At 33.5% G+C, this 17,131-nt stretch overlaps 1 long non-coding RNA gene across 1 annotated transcript; it reads left to right on the top strand.

Moving 5' to 3' along the window:
- The first annotated feature begins 815 nt into the window (after nucleotides 1-815).
- On the top strand, nucleotides 816-4,553 carry LOC145117541 (uncharacterized). Its single transcript, XR_013712703.1, has 2 exons — nucleotides 816-1,059; nucleotides 4,358-4,553. It is a non-coding gene; the product is annotated as an uncharacterized LOC145117541 (long non-coding RNA).
- The last annotated feature ends 12,578 nt before the right edge of the window (nucleotides 4,554-17,131 follow it).

A 17,131-nucleotide genomic window follows, 5' to 3' on the forward strand; every position in this document is an offset into this window, starting at 1 on the left:
ACCCTTAAGAAACAAACAACCTTCAGTAAGAACTATCTTTGACTAGTTTTAATTATCATTGCAGTACGATATACTTTGAGATGATGATGATGCAGTAGAAATTTTTTTGGATTTTTTATTATCCGAGTATAACTTATTATTTTTTCTCCTCTTTAGCATATGTAGCATCCATGTTTTTGTTTGATAAATTATAACAAATAATAAAATAAAGTTAAAAATAAATTTAATAATTTCAATGTAAGACTAACCTAGGATTGATAGCTCCTTTAATTGGAATACACATAAATTCACAAATTGAATTAAAATCAAATAGTAAATACATTGCTAGCTAGTTCCAAATTATAATCGTAATCATTAATCAATTATTTTGAAACAACTATTAATTCATCTAACGTTTTATTTAAAATAATGTTTCGACGATACGTAGGAAGTTGATTATATATAAAATAATGATAAAAAAAATGTTGATAAATAGACTAAAAATTTGGTGATATTCATATTATAATAATGATTAACATACAACTTCAAAAATAATGACATTTTAAAATATACTTAAGTAAATATGACAATCAAAATTAGGTAAATACTTTGATTATCAATCAGGTAAAAAAAAATTAAAAACTATTTTTATGATGGTATTAAAACTTGTATGATTGTTTTAGTTAAAATTTTGTTAACAAATTAATCTATAAATATCGATTTACTATAAATTATGCATTTATTTTCAACGTTACTAAAAAAACATTTATTTACCAAATAACCACCAATCAAATATCACTCCTCCCCACCCCTTTTAGCTATACCAAATTTGTAGATTTCAGCTACTACTTTTTGCCCTAACATTATCCACGATATATAGAAAGTCTGCCACCACCTGCGCCCTTTGCCCGACCTTTGCCCGTCTGCATTTCTCATGATGAAATAACATAAGAATATACATCCGAGAAGCAATCGTAATTGAAGACAACATTACATGGATTATAAGGTAATGTCGATGGCTCGTAACATATGTCGGGTGAAGAAATGGAGTATTGGGATATCAATACAACAATATTGAAGGTAAAAGACCATCAACTTTTCTGATTCTTGGTTATTTTAACACAAGATAAATATGTAGACATAGAATTTTACCATTTTATTTTGTAGTAATCTTGTATTTGAAGATTATAGCCAAATCAGAAGAGGTTCTTCAAGAGTGAAAAGAAACAATCGGACAACTTTGTAATTTTTCTTTAAGTATATTTTTAAATTTTGAAAATTGAAAATACTAAATATTAGGAAAAATTATATTCAAACCGTTAATCCGATTAATATGAATAAATAAGGGATTTATTTTATTTGATATACCTTCTAAATTAATATCACGTGTTATGATATAAAGGGTGTTTTTTGCAACAATATTTTACTGTAAATGGTGATTTATGTTATTTGATAAGAAAGTAATTACTACTTATAGCAAGATGTAGATGCCTTTTAAAAATTTTAAGTATGTCCTTGAGCTATGCAACCTCCTGTCAATATTATGCCAACCACTATGAGGTCTGTATATGAAAATATAAGTCAAAATTTGTTATATTTTGTTAATGATTATTAAAAATATGAATAAATAATATAATACTTCAAAATTTCATTAATCAAAAAATCAGGTGTGTTGTAGATTAACCAAAATCTGATCTAAATCTTCTTTTGGGATGATTACTACGAGCAAGTTATGACAATCAAATTCATTATTTACATAATTGTAATCTACATCATCTACAATTTATGATGATTTAGGCCTCTAGGGTACATAATTATGGCAACTTCAACTTGAGGGCAAAATTGTCATAGTAATTTTTATTATGTTAAAATCGGGCCATTTCAACACATATTTACTTAACCGGCCTTATTTACTTTAATCTACTTTCTTGTTTGTTGCTAATTTACTTTAATCTGTTTAAAGCGTATGATAAAATTATTTTTATATGTTTTTATAGCTAATTTGGAGAATTGAATCCAAGATCGAAACGGTGATTTTGTAAACAAAATAAGGAAGTAGGTTACCATTTTCAAAGGTTAATAATATGACAAAAAAAATACATAAGAAAGTAGATTACAATTTCTGATAAAAATGGTTTGTAATTTCATTGAAACTCTTTTCAGAAAGTAGGTTACCATTTGAAATGTTACCATTTATAACACGAAATTTCAAAGTAAAATTATCATTTAGTACATCTACTTCGATTATTAGAGTAACTTTTTGGTGCAACCATTACTCTGTAGAGATGCACAAACCCAAGATCCGATCCGATCCGATCCGGTCAACAATCCGATCCGGTCAAATCCGATCCGGTCAACAATCCGATCTCGTCCAATCCGATCCGAATCCGGTCAAAATCCGATCCGAATCTGGTCAACAATCCGAATCCGATTTGAAACCGGTTTGATCCGAATTTTGTTAGCTTTTACCAAATTTTCCGACTGTTTAAGAACCGGTTTTTGTAGAATCCGGTTTGTGATCCGGGGGTCAATCCGATTTCGAGTCCGAAAAGTCAAACCGCTTTGAATCCGGTCACTGGTTTAATCCGATCCGGTTTGGTCAAAACCGGTTTTGACCGAAACCGGATTTCGGATCGGATCGGTTTCATTTCGAGGATCCGGATTTTGTGTGCATCTCTATTACTCTGTAACGAATCAATAAAAATAACATTCTAATTGAATATAATCAAGTATTTAAATAATAATAATAATAATAATAATAATAACAACGACGGTGTTATAACAAAAGTAAACCAATCATTAAGACTTACATTGCTAAATGTAATACTTTAGCAACATATTTTTATCAAATTTATAAAAGGAAGTGATTATTTACTGTAATATTCAGTCAAAGTAGCAACATATACAAATAAACATCATACATATAATAGTTAATGTCATCTTTATGAGAAAGTCAAATAAATGTTATAATAAGTCAATGAAGAGCGATATTAAACAAAAAACAATAAGTAATAAGATAATCCCCCTCTCCCTCAAGAAAAGTAACATAGACACCCACAGGAATAGAAAAACACACAAAACAAACAGTATGCTACAATAAACGAATAATTGAATTAAATTGCTAAATGTTGAATTTTAGCAGCATACATTGATTGAATTTTGAAAAAAGGGAAAAAGTGGATATTAGTTACATTTTTCAATCAAAGTAGGTTACTATATGTGTAAGCAAATATAATGAGTTATGAGGAAATATATTAAGCACATAGACACAAACACAGTAACATAGATACATAAACAGGAACAGAAACACACTCACACACAGTAAATTGACATTATTTTATAAAAAATAAATATTTGAGGTAGGTGTATGTCTTATTCAGTTTTGGTATATGGATTTAATGGTCATTCTTAACTATTTTAACATCATGACACCAAGATAAAAAGCACACAGGTAGACATCAAACACATAACTATTAACTGTACAGTTAAAGTACATTGCTGAAAATGGGATGAATTTGAAAGTAAGATACTATAAAATGAATTTTTTTTCCATAAAAATAGTAACATGCACAAATAAACATCAACATATAATAGTTAATGCGATCTTTATGAAAGAGTAACAAAAATGCTATAATAAGTCAAAAGGAAAGATATTAAGCAAATAACATAACAATAAGTAATAAGATCATCCCTTATCTCCCACAACCACAATAACATAGACACATACATATGCAGTTCTAGTTATACATGTAAGTATCTTTTTACATTTTAATTCATTGTAATTGGAGACGATGCAAGATTAACAAAAAAAATGGCAGAATTATCTTTTTATATTTAAAAGAAATAATGGCAGTTTTTTTTTCATAGTATAACACTTACATACAAAACAAACAATGAAGATGTAAATCGAAAGAAATAAATACAAACAAAAAAAGTATAAACAAAAGTATGATGCCATTAAAACACATAGAGATAAACACACATAAATAGACATAGTTGTTTATGTGATGCTATATCAGAGTTGTAATAGAAGGAGAAGAAGATAGAAATATTAAAAATTAAAAGAAATTAGGGAAAAATAATAAAAAACAAAAATCGAGATATTTTTTTTTCATAGTATAAGACATAACACAAAACAAACAATGAAGATTTAAATCGAAAGAAAGACAAACAACAAAAAACAAAAGTATATGCAAAAGTACGATGCCAATAAAACAAACAGAAAGCAACACAGATAAATAGATATAGTTGTTTCTACGATGCTATATCAGATTTGTAATAGAAAAGAGAAGAAGATATGAATAATCAAAATAAAAGGAAGTATGGAAAATAATAAACAACAAAAATCGACTTACCTGTTTCTATGATGTTATACCAGAATTGCAGAGATGAAGAGGTAGATACAAATCAAAGGAGAAAGGCGGCAAACATATATAAAAATTTAGGGGTTCAATATTTATAAGATTAATCAACAGACGAAGATATACTTGTAATCATGATTTCATTCCTATTATGATGCATGTATATTTGGTATGAGATAAGGTAATTCAAAAACATTGTTGATTTTATTGAAACCGATTTGCTGATTATTAGGAGATGATATGGAGGCTTCAATGAAGCAATGGGCGGGAAAAGAAGCCAAAAGACACCTGCAGGAGTGACACATGGAAAGAAAGATGGGTATAAGGACATGTGGCGGTTTAGGAGTCCTTTATTAAGAATATATATATATATATATATATATATATATATATATATATATATATATATATATATATATATATATATATTGGAAAAGTGAATATACATTACATCCCCACCTAAGCTTAGGTACTAAACCTCATGAAAATAAGTTGTTTTACGATATAAAGATTACGATTAAGGGATTCACGATTAACAATTGAAGATGTAGATTCATGATGTACACAATAGTTTTGATAAGGAAGCAAGAACATTAATTATCTTCGACCTTCGTGACAGTGGAAAACAATAATGTTCACTAGGGTGAAGTAATAAACGATAATGGAAGAATGAAAACAAGGATGGTAAAACGATAATGGAAAGAAGAAATGTTATTGGGGACGATATATTTACCAAATGAAAACCAAATCAAGTTTAATTACTAAGTTAAAACGAAATATTTAGAGGTTTAGTACCTAAGCTTAGGTGGGGCTGTAATGTATATTCTCTATCCCCTATATATATATATATATATATATATATATATATATATATATATATATATATATATATATATATATATATATATATATATATATATATATATATATAGAGAGAGAGAGAGAGAGAGAGAATGTATGCATAAATGTGGGCCAATCAAAATTAAATAAAAAATTAAATAATTAAATAAATAAATAAGGGCAATTTAGTAATTTGATTAATAACTTCCTAAAATAATCCCTATAATCATGGTATTGACTTTTACCCTAATTTCTCCAGCTTTATATCTAGAGTCGTTCCCCTCTTTATCTAAAAACCAAATCTTGGCCGATCTGCAAAATTGGAATAGACTACAAAATCGATCTTGAGTTCTACAAAAATCGGTTGCCATCGCCATCTCCGATCGCCATCAACAATTACTCATCGTCGTCATCTGCCTGCCATGTCTACTCCGTTGCTTGTCGCTCACTATCGCCGCATACCTCCACATACACCAAGAGAGGTCGTCGGAGCCTTGCTGTCATCTCCACAAACTGCCAACCTTCACCGCCACTCCTATATAGCAGCCCCTCTGGATGCATCTCCTTTAATCCACCATATCACGTCCTTCTTGTATACATCAGCCCCTTCATATGGGCTATTGGAATTTTGCTTTCATATATGTGTGTCATCGAGAACTAATTTGAATGGGCTATTAGAATTTTGCTGGCAACCAGATGTGATCATGAATCTTGTTCTTAATCTAAGGTAACATCTCTTTTTTTTTCTAAACCTAACTGATGCCTAGTAAGCCTAGTAAATATTGTGGATTAATTGTGTTTAAGAATCATCTTCTTAATATGAGGTATCATCTATTTTGTTCGTGGATTTTTGAACAATTATGCTATTAGAGTAGTAATTGTTGGTGTTCCTGTAAAATTTTGAATATTTTTTGAACCCTTTTTTTAGTTTGACTTTTGTCATAAAAAGGAAAATATGTTTTGATAATTTGTGATGATATTGTTATAAATTGAATTATATTCCGCTTTCCATTAATTTAGACCTGCGAAGTTTTACAAAATCATTATTGGTTTGGAGTTTTATAGCGTCCAAGTTGTCACAAATTTTACTCCTCTTTCTGTGTATGATTCATATATTTGTCCATCAACTTATGAAACTACTTTCTAGTAATCCCTTAGTGGTTTGTGTATTTTTATACAATTCCAATTCTATCGGAATGGAATCACGAATTCAAATTCTATCGGAATGGAAACACGAATTCTAATTCTGTTGGAATGGAATATGGATATTTTCTCATTGATTATACATGTTCTACAATTTTTGGTTATTGATTTTGGTGCAGTTAACAAGTCCGCATATTTTTCCAAATGAATATAGTTTTTTATTTATCATTTGCTAATATGTTATTGGATTCTAAACTACAATTGGATTTTGTTTTCACAGAAGTTGATGCTTGAAGAACGGACAACAAAATTAAAAGTGTTTCTTAGCAGCATTATTCTTTTAGAATGAATTAGTGTATTTGTTAGATTTTGATTTTTTTCCCGATTTGAAAGTTTTTTAGTTTTATTCTTTTACAATAAATGTAATTCTTAGCAATTATTACATGTATTCTATAAGAATTATTGTAATTTTTGTTTTAATTCTTCAATTGATGATTTGAGAATTTTGTTATTCTATAAAATTTTTTAAAGTCATGATGAAGAAATATGTTCAAGAATATTTTTATTATTTTATGGTTCAAGAATATTTTTATTTTTGAACATACTCAAACATATTCTGTCAGAATGTCCGAATTAAAAACCTTATAATTCGTAAAATCGGATTTTTAAAATTAATAGAATCTATGATTCCTTAAAATATGCAAATTTCATTTATTAAATGTATATTAATTGACTAAAATACTTTTCTAGTAAACTTAGATGGTATTTTTCAATTATATTTAATTTAATAAGATGTATTAATCACTTTCTTAAAACAAGTAAAATGATTGGCCCACAATCATTCATATATTCACACAATAATTAGTTAGAATATATAATAACTTAAGCATATATATATATATATATATATATATATATATATATATATATATATATATATATATATATAGTGTGTCTAAATAAAAATACATTAAAAATTATATAATGTGTCTAAATGATAAAATTGGGGTGCCTTTTTAGCCAACCCCATATATATATATATATATATATATATATATATATATATATATATATATATATATATATATATATATATATTAAGCTAATCCAAATCGGTTTTTTAATTTTAATTTAAATATTTTGATGTTTTCAAATTATACATAAGTTAACCCAAAAGGCGAAACAGTTATATGTTAATTCGTAATAGGTTTTGAGTTATACATAAGCTAATCAGAATCTATAAACAAATAATATTAAAATGTGGTCCGACCAGTCGAAAACTTGGTAGCCGAGGGTGGTTCAACGACGACGACTCGGTGGTTTCGGTGGTTCGGAGAAGCGACGACGACATATAATTTCTAATCTTTAATTTATATGTGTATAATTCTTTGATGTATCCAATGCCTCCTATTTCGGCATTATCACTCGACAAAATATTTAATCAATTTGTTTTAATATTTAATTTTTAATTATAAATAAGTTACAAAATCATAAAATAAACCCATATTTTTTTGAGTATTTTCAATAAATCAAATAATAAAATGCGATATATAGTGAAAGTATTTTAAAGAAAACTATGATTTTATAGAACTTTTTTAATTTAACTTTTTGTAATACTATTTAAATTTTAATTATTATTTGTTTCTATGTGTTTCTTAACCAAAAAAAAAAAAAAATGAAATCAAGCCAACAAAAAACAACGCAAAATAAGTTTTATATATTGTTGTATTTAACTTATTTCTCAAAAAACAAAGTTTGAATTTAAATATTTAAATAAGTAAAAAGTAATTTAATAAATTAGTTGGAAATTAAAATGTAATTGCTAAATAATATAATTAATAATTATTACAAAATAATAAAATAAGAAAAGTTATTGGAAAGTATAATGATTAGGCTATAGAAAAATTAGACATGTATCAATATTCATATTTTCAATTTTAAAAGTCAAATCATAATTTAAATTTTAAAATAATTAATCATTACATTTTATATACACTATCGCTCATAAGTAAATATAGTATTTTTTTTTTCTATTTTAGATGTGGTCCACCTTAAGCAAAAAATGTTCATATATTTTGAGCAATTAACTCAAAAGTTATAACTTAAGTCCTTAAATTATTGATCTCTTGCTATATTCGGAAAACATAGTTCTACACAAATCATATACAATTATTTGTTGAAGTAACTAATTATCTTTTAGATCTATAGTATTTTTTTTTCCTTTCATCAAAATAATTCTTTTTTATTTAGATCATTTTATCTTACAAGGATCTTAATCATCTCATGTTAAAAAATAAAAAATAAACTAAAATTATTAGTCATTCAAGTCTCATTTATTAAAGCACAATATTAGCATATATGGACAATCATACTTCGATATAATTTAGCACAATATTGGCTAACATGAAGGTTTCTAATATAACAACTCACTAGAGGACATGAGTTCGATCGCAGACAGAAGAGATATTTAAATTATTTTTCGTTTCAATATATATATATATATATATATATATATATATATATATATATATATATATTCTTATAAAAGAAATCTCAATATTTCTATAAATAGATTGAATATAATAATATTGTTTTTTAAGACGTTCAAACATTTAAGCTTAAAGTACAACAATCTATTAATATAATAATATTATAATTTAAGTAGCATAAGCTTTTAAATTATAAGTACAATCAACAAATGCATTAGTTTTGATCCGCGCCTTTAATACGAGGAGTCGTTCCAAAAGCCTGAGATCCCGGCAAAAGTATTTCCATTCTAGCCCATCTTCCCCTATATCAAGCACTCTTCCACATAACCAACATCTTCTGAACATACATTTGATTGCTCTAATAAAAAGCCTAATAAAGAAAATTGTAAACATCAATACCATCGATTATCCCTCTCTTCTTTCTTACAACCATCAGCATCTTAATGCGAGTATAACCTATGCTCTCACCATTGCACCACACAACTACCATCACTGATACATAAGCATGGAAATCGACATCTTTTTCTATGTTTTTATGATCCAGGTAACAGATTACCTCTCTCTCTCTCTGCGGATTTTTTATTGGTTTTTTCTTTCATAATTGCTTGGGGAGATTTGAGGATAATGGGATTTGAATTTCTCCCTTATCTTCCATTATTTATGTAACACCCCGAAATAAGGTATTTAACAATAACCCTTACTTTTATAGAATTGTCAAAGCTAGCCCTTAATTGACAAAAAGGTGGCAAATGAGTACGCAGGGCGTACGCGTGTGTACGCTCAGCGTACTCATGTGCGTATTATGGACGTGGAGGCCCCTAGTACGCTGGGCACACTAGGTTCAGAGTGAAAACCCTAATTGTGTGGTGTGTCCCTATTTAAGGAACATAATGGCCTCATTTCCAGCCACCATTTCGAGTCTTCAACTCCCCTGAAAACCCTAATTTCCGTTTCTTAGCTTGAGTTTCCATTTGAAGCTTTTGAGTGATCTTTGTGGGATTCTTTGGGTGAAGAAGGAGCTTTGAAGAGAGTAGAGTTGGTGTCCAAGATTTGGATCTGATTTTCCTTGTGGTTGGTGCATCATTTGGAGGTATCAAGCTTAAAGCTTTCTCATTGTTTTGTTTTGTGCATATTGTGGTTCATTTTAGGGTTTATGTCCCAAAGGTTGAAGCTTTATGAGTTTGTTGAACTCCAGAGCAATGCCTGTCCCTTTTAAGTGTCTCTAGTTGAGTGGACTCATAAAAATGGGATCTTGGACGTCAAGATCTCCCCACGCATGATATATGAGAACTTTTGTGAGTAAAGAGTGAGAGATTATGAGTTTTAGACTTGCTCAGCCATGCTAAGGCTTAAAGTCACAAATTTTATGGTGTATTAGCCTTTAGGGAGTGCAGATCTGAGATTATAGCTATGGTCTTAACAGATTAATACCAGGCGAGTGGAAAAAGTAAGTCTGGGACGTACGCTGAGCGTACTCCCAGCTACGCGAAGCGTAGCGTCGAAGTTACCCGATGCATGCATGGTGAAGTAGTACGCCCACCGTAAAGGGCTGTACGCCCAGTATACGCGCTTGATGTTGACTTTTGTTGAATTTTAGGGTTTGGTCAAACTGTGGAATTTGGAGACCATGGAAGGGTAAAATGGTCTTTTATCCTTCTGAGAATTAGTATAGGGTTTAGCCTAACATCTTTTGTGGGGCGTTTATTAATTAGAGTTAATTACGATATATGTTAGGCGGAGGCTAGACCGGTGGTTCGAGTACGAGACATACTTGCTTTACTTACGAGGTGAGTCTACTCACTATACTTACCTGAGTGGTAATACAGTGTGACCGGAAGGTCTTATATGATTATGATGGGTTATGTGATATCATGCATTTGTGTCACAACTAGCATTTTAGGGCTGGAAATTTCTATCCGTGTACAAATAGTTTCTTTGTGTAACTAAGAGACACTATGTGTAGTATAAATTAACTACAATACTATACAAGTTTATACATCCATAAATTTTGTTTTAGGTCGAAACTTCCTCGTGTAAGCCCAAAATCTAACCCAGTAAACTATGTTCACTCAAACTTTGGGCCTTAGCCCAAGTTTTCTCGGTCCAAACCTCTTAATGGACCAAAACTCTCCTATTGGGCCTTAAAGGGCCAATGAACCCTAAACATGACCCTTATGGGCTGTAAGACTCTTATTGGGCCTTATTGGGCCGTGAACATCTTCCTTAGACTAAAGTGGGCGAAATACCTCCACAGGGTATTATTTTGGGCCGAAAACCCTTTAATGGGCCTTCCATGACCGAAAACCTTTAATGGGCCCCTTTTTGGGCCGAAAACTCTTTTATTTAACCTTTTGGGCCAAAAACCTTGCCATTTAGCCTCATTGGGCCGAAAACCCATATATGGGCCTTCATGGGTTGAAGATCCTTATTGGGCCAATCTGTTCTCGGTTACCCTTCCAAACCAAGCCCAATTTCTTTCTTTCTCCTTTCTTCCCTAAACCTGATCGGAATTAAAAAAACAAAAAAAAGAGAAAAAGGGAACAAATGAGAGGGGTTGACTTTGAGTGCCACCTCACATTTGTATCACATACAACAAGGTATTAAAGGGCCAATGAACCCTCAACATGACCCTTATGGGTTGTAAGACTCTTAATGGGCCTTATTGGGCCGTGAACATCTTCCTTAGACTAAAGTGGGCTAAATAACTCCATAGGGTTTTATTTTGGCCCGAAAACCCTTTAATGGGCCTTCCAGGACCGAAAACCTTTAATGGGCCCCTTTTTGGGCCGAAAACTCTTTCATTTAACCTTTTGGGCCAAAAACCTTGCCATTTAGCCTCATTGGACCGAAAACCCATATATGGGCCTTCATGGGTCGAAAATCCTTATTGGGCCAATGTGTTCTCGGTTACCCTTCCAAACCAAGCCCAATTTCTTTCTTTCTCCTTTCTTCCCTAAACCCGATCAGAATTAAAAAAACAAAAAAAAAAGAGAAAAAGGGAACAAATGAAAGGGGTTGACTGTGAGTGCCACCTCACATTTGTATCACATACAACAAGGTATTACATTTCATGCACCCATGCATGAAGCTCTTACCCATCATGCAAAAATCTCTATCTCTCCCCTCTTTTCCCTATACTCGGTCGAACCATCACCATCTCTCTCACTTCTGATTTCAAACTCACCCACAATTATTTCATTTCTCTCTAAATCCTCAAGAAAATTCTCTCACTCTTCCCTTCTAGCTCCAAAAATCGTGAGTTGTGAGTGTGTGTTCAAGAAGGTTTCTTCAAAGATCATTAACATGGTAAGTTTATAATCTCACTCAAGTTGTTTTACTTCATCTTATACTAAGATTATCCCTCAAACTACTCTTTTTTTGTGCATATGCTTCTCTACAGTCCCTCAACTTCGAAGATCTCCTCAAAGAAGCACTCTAGGCCAAAAACATCCTTCTTCTTTTTTTCTCTTCAAAACCGATCAAGCCCCAAGGTGAGCTTTATACCCTTGTTTTCGAGTTTTTCCTTCTTTGGGGGGGGGGGGATACAAGTCAAAGTCTTGTGTAGATCTTTGTATAGTTGCTTGCATGTGCATGTGTTGTATGATATGTGTGTTAAATGTTGTGAAATCCATGCTATGAGTCCAAGAACTAGAGATTTTGGTTAAATCTCAAGATGTTGGACTTAGTTAACATAATATGTTGTTGAAAATGAAATCTAGCTTCTAAATGAAATTTGTTTCACTTGATGCATGGTAAATATCACAAAAATTAGTCCAAGAATATGTTTAAACAAACCTTTGGCATGAAAACATGAAAAATGATAAAATATGGAAGTTTCACTAAAAACGGACAATTTTTGGCCTTAAAGGTAAGAATGGACCATTTTTGAACATTTTGATAAACTTAGGCCTTATTGAACATTTTAGTATAAATGGGCCGAAAATGGGCTTTTAGTAAGCATGGGCCATTTTTGACAATTTTAGTATAAATGGGCCGAAAATGGGCTTATTAGTAACTATGAGCTATTTTTAAACACTTTTGTAAAAATGGGCCTTAAATGAATATTTTTGTAAAACTGGGCTATTCTTGTCAACTTTTGTAAAAATGGGCCATTTTTTACAATCTCAGCATTATTGGGCCATTTTTCAAAATTTTTGGTAAAATGGGCCATTATTGACATTTTATATAATATTGGGCCACTTTTGACATTTTAGTAGAATTTCGACCTTTATTGACAATTTTGGTAATAATGGGTTATTTTTTACACTTATTGTAAAAATGACTATTTTTGTCACTTATAACTTATGGGTCGAAAATACACTCTAGTAACATTATTTATAACGTTAAATAATGGAATTCAATGTTTGCGTAAATTCCGTTAAGGCTCTTGTGAGACACTCCTTCACTCGTACCCACTTAGTGTACATCGTAAGTCCTGTAGTTATAACCAGAGTCTACTGGAGGGAGAGCGGGAGTTTGTGTATAGATCTATATGGGGTTGACACCCCACACCTGAGCTGCTCGCTACAGCTAGACAGGCCAGTCTAGGGTGACAAATATCTTATCAGAAACCGACGCCTGAAGAACGTCAAGATAGGCACTCTGTCATATTAGTATGGTTATAACGACTCACATAGAGAATAACAATGCTATTATAAGAATTACGCTGAATATTCACAACACTCATTTATACAAAGTACAAACATTGTGTCGACTATTTTGTAACTAGCCACATCACTCTGGTCTTAGGGTTTATGGCCACAATTTCTCATAAAACACAAAATACAGGATTTTCTGGGAATCACTCTCTATACATTTTCAAACAAGATAAACAAAGAATACACATGCAACTATACATGATTTGAAACGAGACTCACTAACTATTTTTACAAGAAAATATTGGATTTTCTGGAGGTTTACAAACTATTACAAAGTTTTCATACAAACATACTTATGAACTCACCAACATTCTATGTTGACGCTTTTCAAAACGACTTGTATTCTCAGGAACACACCAAGCAGTTTGGCAGCTATGGACTTTTGGATATTTGATGTATTTTTGTTGATTTATCATACATTATGTATTTGGATGTAATTCATAAACAAACACAATGATGTAAACTATGTATGTTGATATCCTAATGTATGATGATGATGGTTGCTATGTTTCATTCATATTCAATTGTTATGATATTTCAAGATGAAGTCACCCGTCCCCGGACGTTTCCGCTGCCCGATTCGGGGGTGTAACAGATTGGTATCAGAACATTGTTTATAGTGAACTAGCATATCTAACCATACAAGATATGCAACTATAAATACAATAGGACTAAAGCACTCTGAACAAAAATAAGAAACAATTAAAAGTTTTTTTGAAGAGTTGGACATCATGGTTAAACCCAGGCAGTATGTAATCGTATTGGGGATAAATATAGCATGATCAACTGTATTTATTCAAAATACGAACAACATGTGTTTAGGAGTGATCGGGGTGGACAACGAATCTGAAACTTGTCAACCTAATACCCAAAAGATTAAGGAATCAAACATAAACAATTAAATAAGTGAAACCTTTATTGTATTTTCTTATATCTCCTTTTTGTGCTTATATTCTCATACAGACGCTATGGTTGGTTTTCATCTTCCTGGAGATCCCTACTTCCCCAATTAGGGGAATGGGGGATGGCTCGAGGAAGAGCCAGAAGAGGACCCGGAGGAGTTGGAGTTCGAGGAAGAGGACATTGATGAGGACATCAAGGAGGATGCGGAGGATGACGGAGATGACTCGGACGCAGAGTCTGAAGTCATCGACCCACCCTACATGGCTAGGGTGCCTGCACAAAGGATGGGCCCCAATGACCCTATGCCCCTGTGGGCCCACCACATCTGGAGGTGGAGCAGATAGCAGGGATTACGTCCGCTGTTTGGCATGGACTGGGGATTTTACGACCTCAGTCATGGAGGGCCAGCGGACCGAACCCTTCCCGTGGTGGTCTGGCGGACCCGAGATATTGGCGAGCAGGCCCAGACTATCGCCGATCAGATGGATGCGATGAGAGCCGCGATGGATCACGCGGAGAGGAAGACCTAGGAGATAGTGCGAGACTACCAGGAGCGGCAGGCCGCACTCGAAGGCCGGCTGCGTGTCACTGAGCGCCAGTTGGCCAGGCTCCAGGGCGCATCTACTTCGTCATCAGCACCACCGGAGACCTCCCGCCGTGAGTAGGACCAATCCTACCCATCACTTGCTCCTGATATGACCTCCTTTTCCTCTTACTTTGTGTATGTAGGGTTAACCCCTCGATTAAGTGATTAAACTACTCGATTGGGTTGTTATGTTGTTTGACTTTTATCCCATGTACTGTAGGCCTTATAAAGGCCAAATTTTCACGTAACATGTACTAAACTTTTATCAGTAATGAAAAAAGTGTGTGTCTTATTTGTGATGTTGTTATCTGCTATGCTTTCTATTCTCATTATTTCTTGACATTGTATGATTTCACTTATAAGCACAAATCGAATCACCGCAACCGCTAGACAATAATGAAATAAAAAAAACTATCATATACTCATTTTCCTTCTGTTCCATGACAGAAGATGCCTCGAAGGTACGTTCGCAGAAACAACAACACACCGCCACCACCCCCGCCTTCGCCAGAGATAAGCTCTGCTGCATTCCAGGCAGCAGTATCAGCTGCAGTTACTGCAGCGTTGGCGCACATTCACAACAGTAACAACGGGGGTGGCAATGGTCAGGGAACGAGAAGTTCCAATCATGGAGTCAATCAAGGACCTACAAGAACCTGCACCTATAAAGATTTTACCAATGCGAAACCCATAACTTTCAACGGAACCGGTCGAGTGATAGCTTTAACACGCTGGTTTGAGAAAACTGAATCCATCTTTGAAATTTGTGATTGTCCGGAAGAAAGCAAGGTGAGGTTTGTTGCATGTACGTTTGCTGATCGGGCTTTTATCATGGTGGAATGGCCATGTCAAGGCCTTAACTCTTCCAGTTGCAAACGCTATGTATTGGGAGGATCTCAAGACAATGATGTTGGCTGAGTACTGCCCTCGTGGGGAAGTACAAAAGCTTGAAGAAGAACTTTGGAACCTTACTGTACAAAACTCCGATGTTGAAGCGTATATGGCTAGGTTCAGTGAGTGTCACTCTTGTGCCCAGGGATGAAAACCTCTGAAGGCAAAAAAATCGAACACTTTATTTAGGGGTTAATTCCTCCAATTCAGGGAAACGTGATTGCTACCAACCCTAAAACGTTCGATAGTGCAAAGCGCCTGGCGCAAAAGCTGTATGATCATGGGAACAAGAAGGGTACCAAGACTTCAGATGCAGAGACCAAGAAGGAAAACAACAACAAGAGGAATAAGGGAAGTAAAACAAAAGGGGGACAAGCTTCAGATTATTCTAAGAAGCAGCAAACAGTTGCAGTTCACGCTGCTACCAATCAGACCATACAAACCCCAGTTGCAACCACTATAACCACCCCAGCACCTGCAAGGCCCTATGCAGGTTCCCACCCAAAGTGTGACAAGTGTAGTTTCCATCATATCGGGGCGTGCAAAGACTTCCAATGTACAAACTGCAATAGAAAAGGGCACACTGCCCGGTATTGCAGAGTGCCTCCACAACAAAACAACCCTCAACCCAACAATGTTGGGGCCAGCCGCATGTGTTACGGATGTGGGGAGGCTGGCCATATCAAGCGAAACTTCCCCAAAGCCAACAGTCAAGGAGTAGGGGGATCAAGCAGGGTCCTAGGAATGGGACAGGGGGAGGCGGTACAAGACCCGACTGTAGTCACTGGTACGTTTCCCCTCAACAACTCTTACGCATGCATTTTATTCGATAGTGGGGCTGACCGGAGTTTCGTGAGTCATAAATTCAAACACCTACAAAATCAAAACCCCCAAAAGCTAAGCGAAGCCTTCACGGTGGAGATGGCTAATGGGAAAACTGAATCAACCAAAGACATTTACGTAGGATGCATGCTAACACTAATTAACCACTCATTTCCAATCAACTTAATGCCGATCAATATTCGAAGTTTTGATGTGATTATCGGTATGGATTGGTTAATCCCCCACCATGCCGATATTATGTGCCACGAGAAGGCCGTTCGCCTTCATTTACCCAACAATGAAACACTAATTATTTACGGCGATAAACCTGACGCAAACCTTCGTCTCATATCATGCATCAAGGCACAAAAGTGCATGGACAAGAAGAATCATGCCTTTCTAGCCCACGTAGTGGACAAACAGAAAGAGGAAAAGAACATCAACAATATTCCGGAGGTG

This window comes from Lactuca virosa, chromosome 5, assembly GCF_052849685.1.
Source record: "Lactuca virosa cultivar CGN04683 chromosome 5, Lactuca_virosa_CGN04683_v6, whole genome shotgun sequence".
Lineage (NCBI taxonomy): Eukaryota > Viridiplantae > Streptophyta > Magnoliopsida > Asterales > Asteraceae > Lactuca > Lactuca virosa.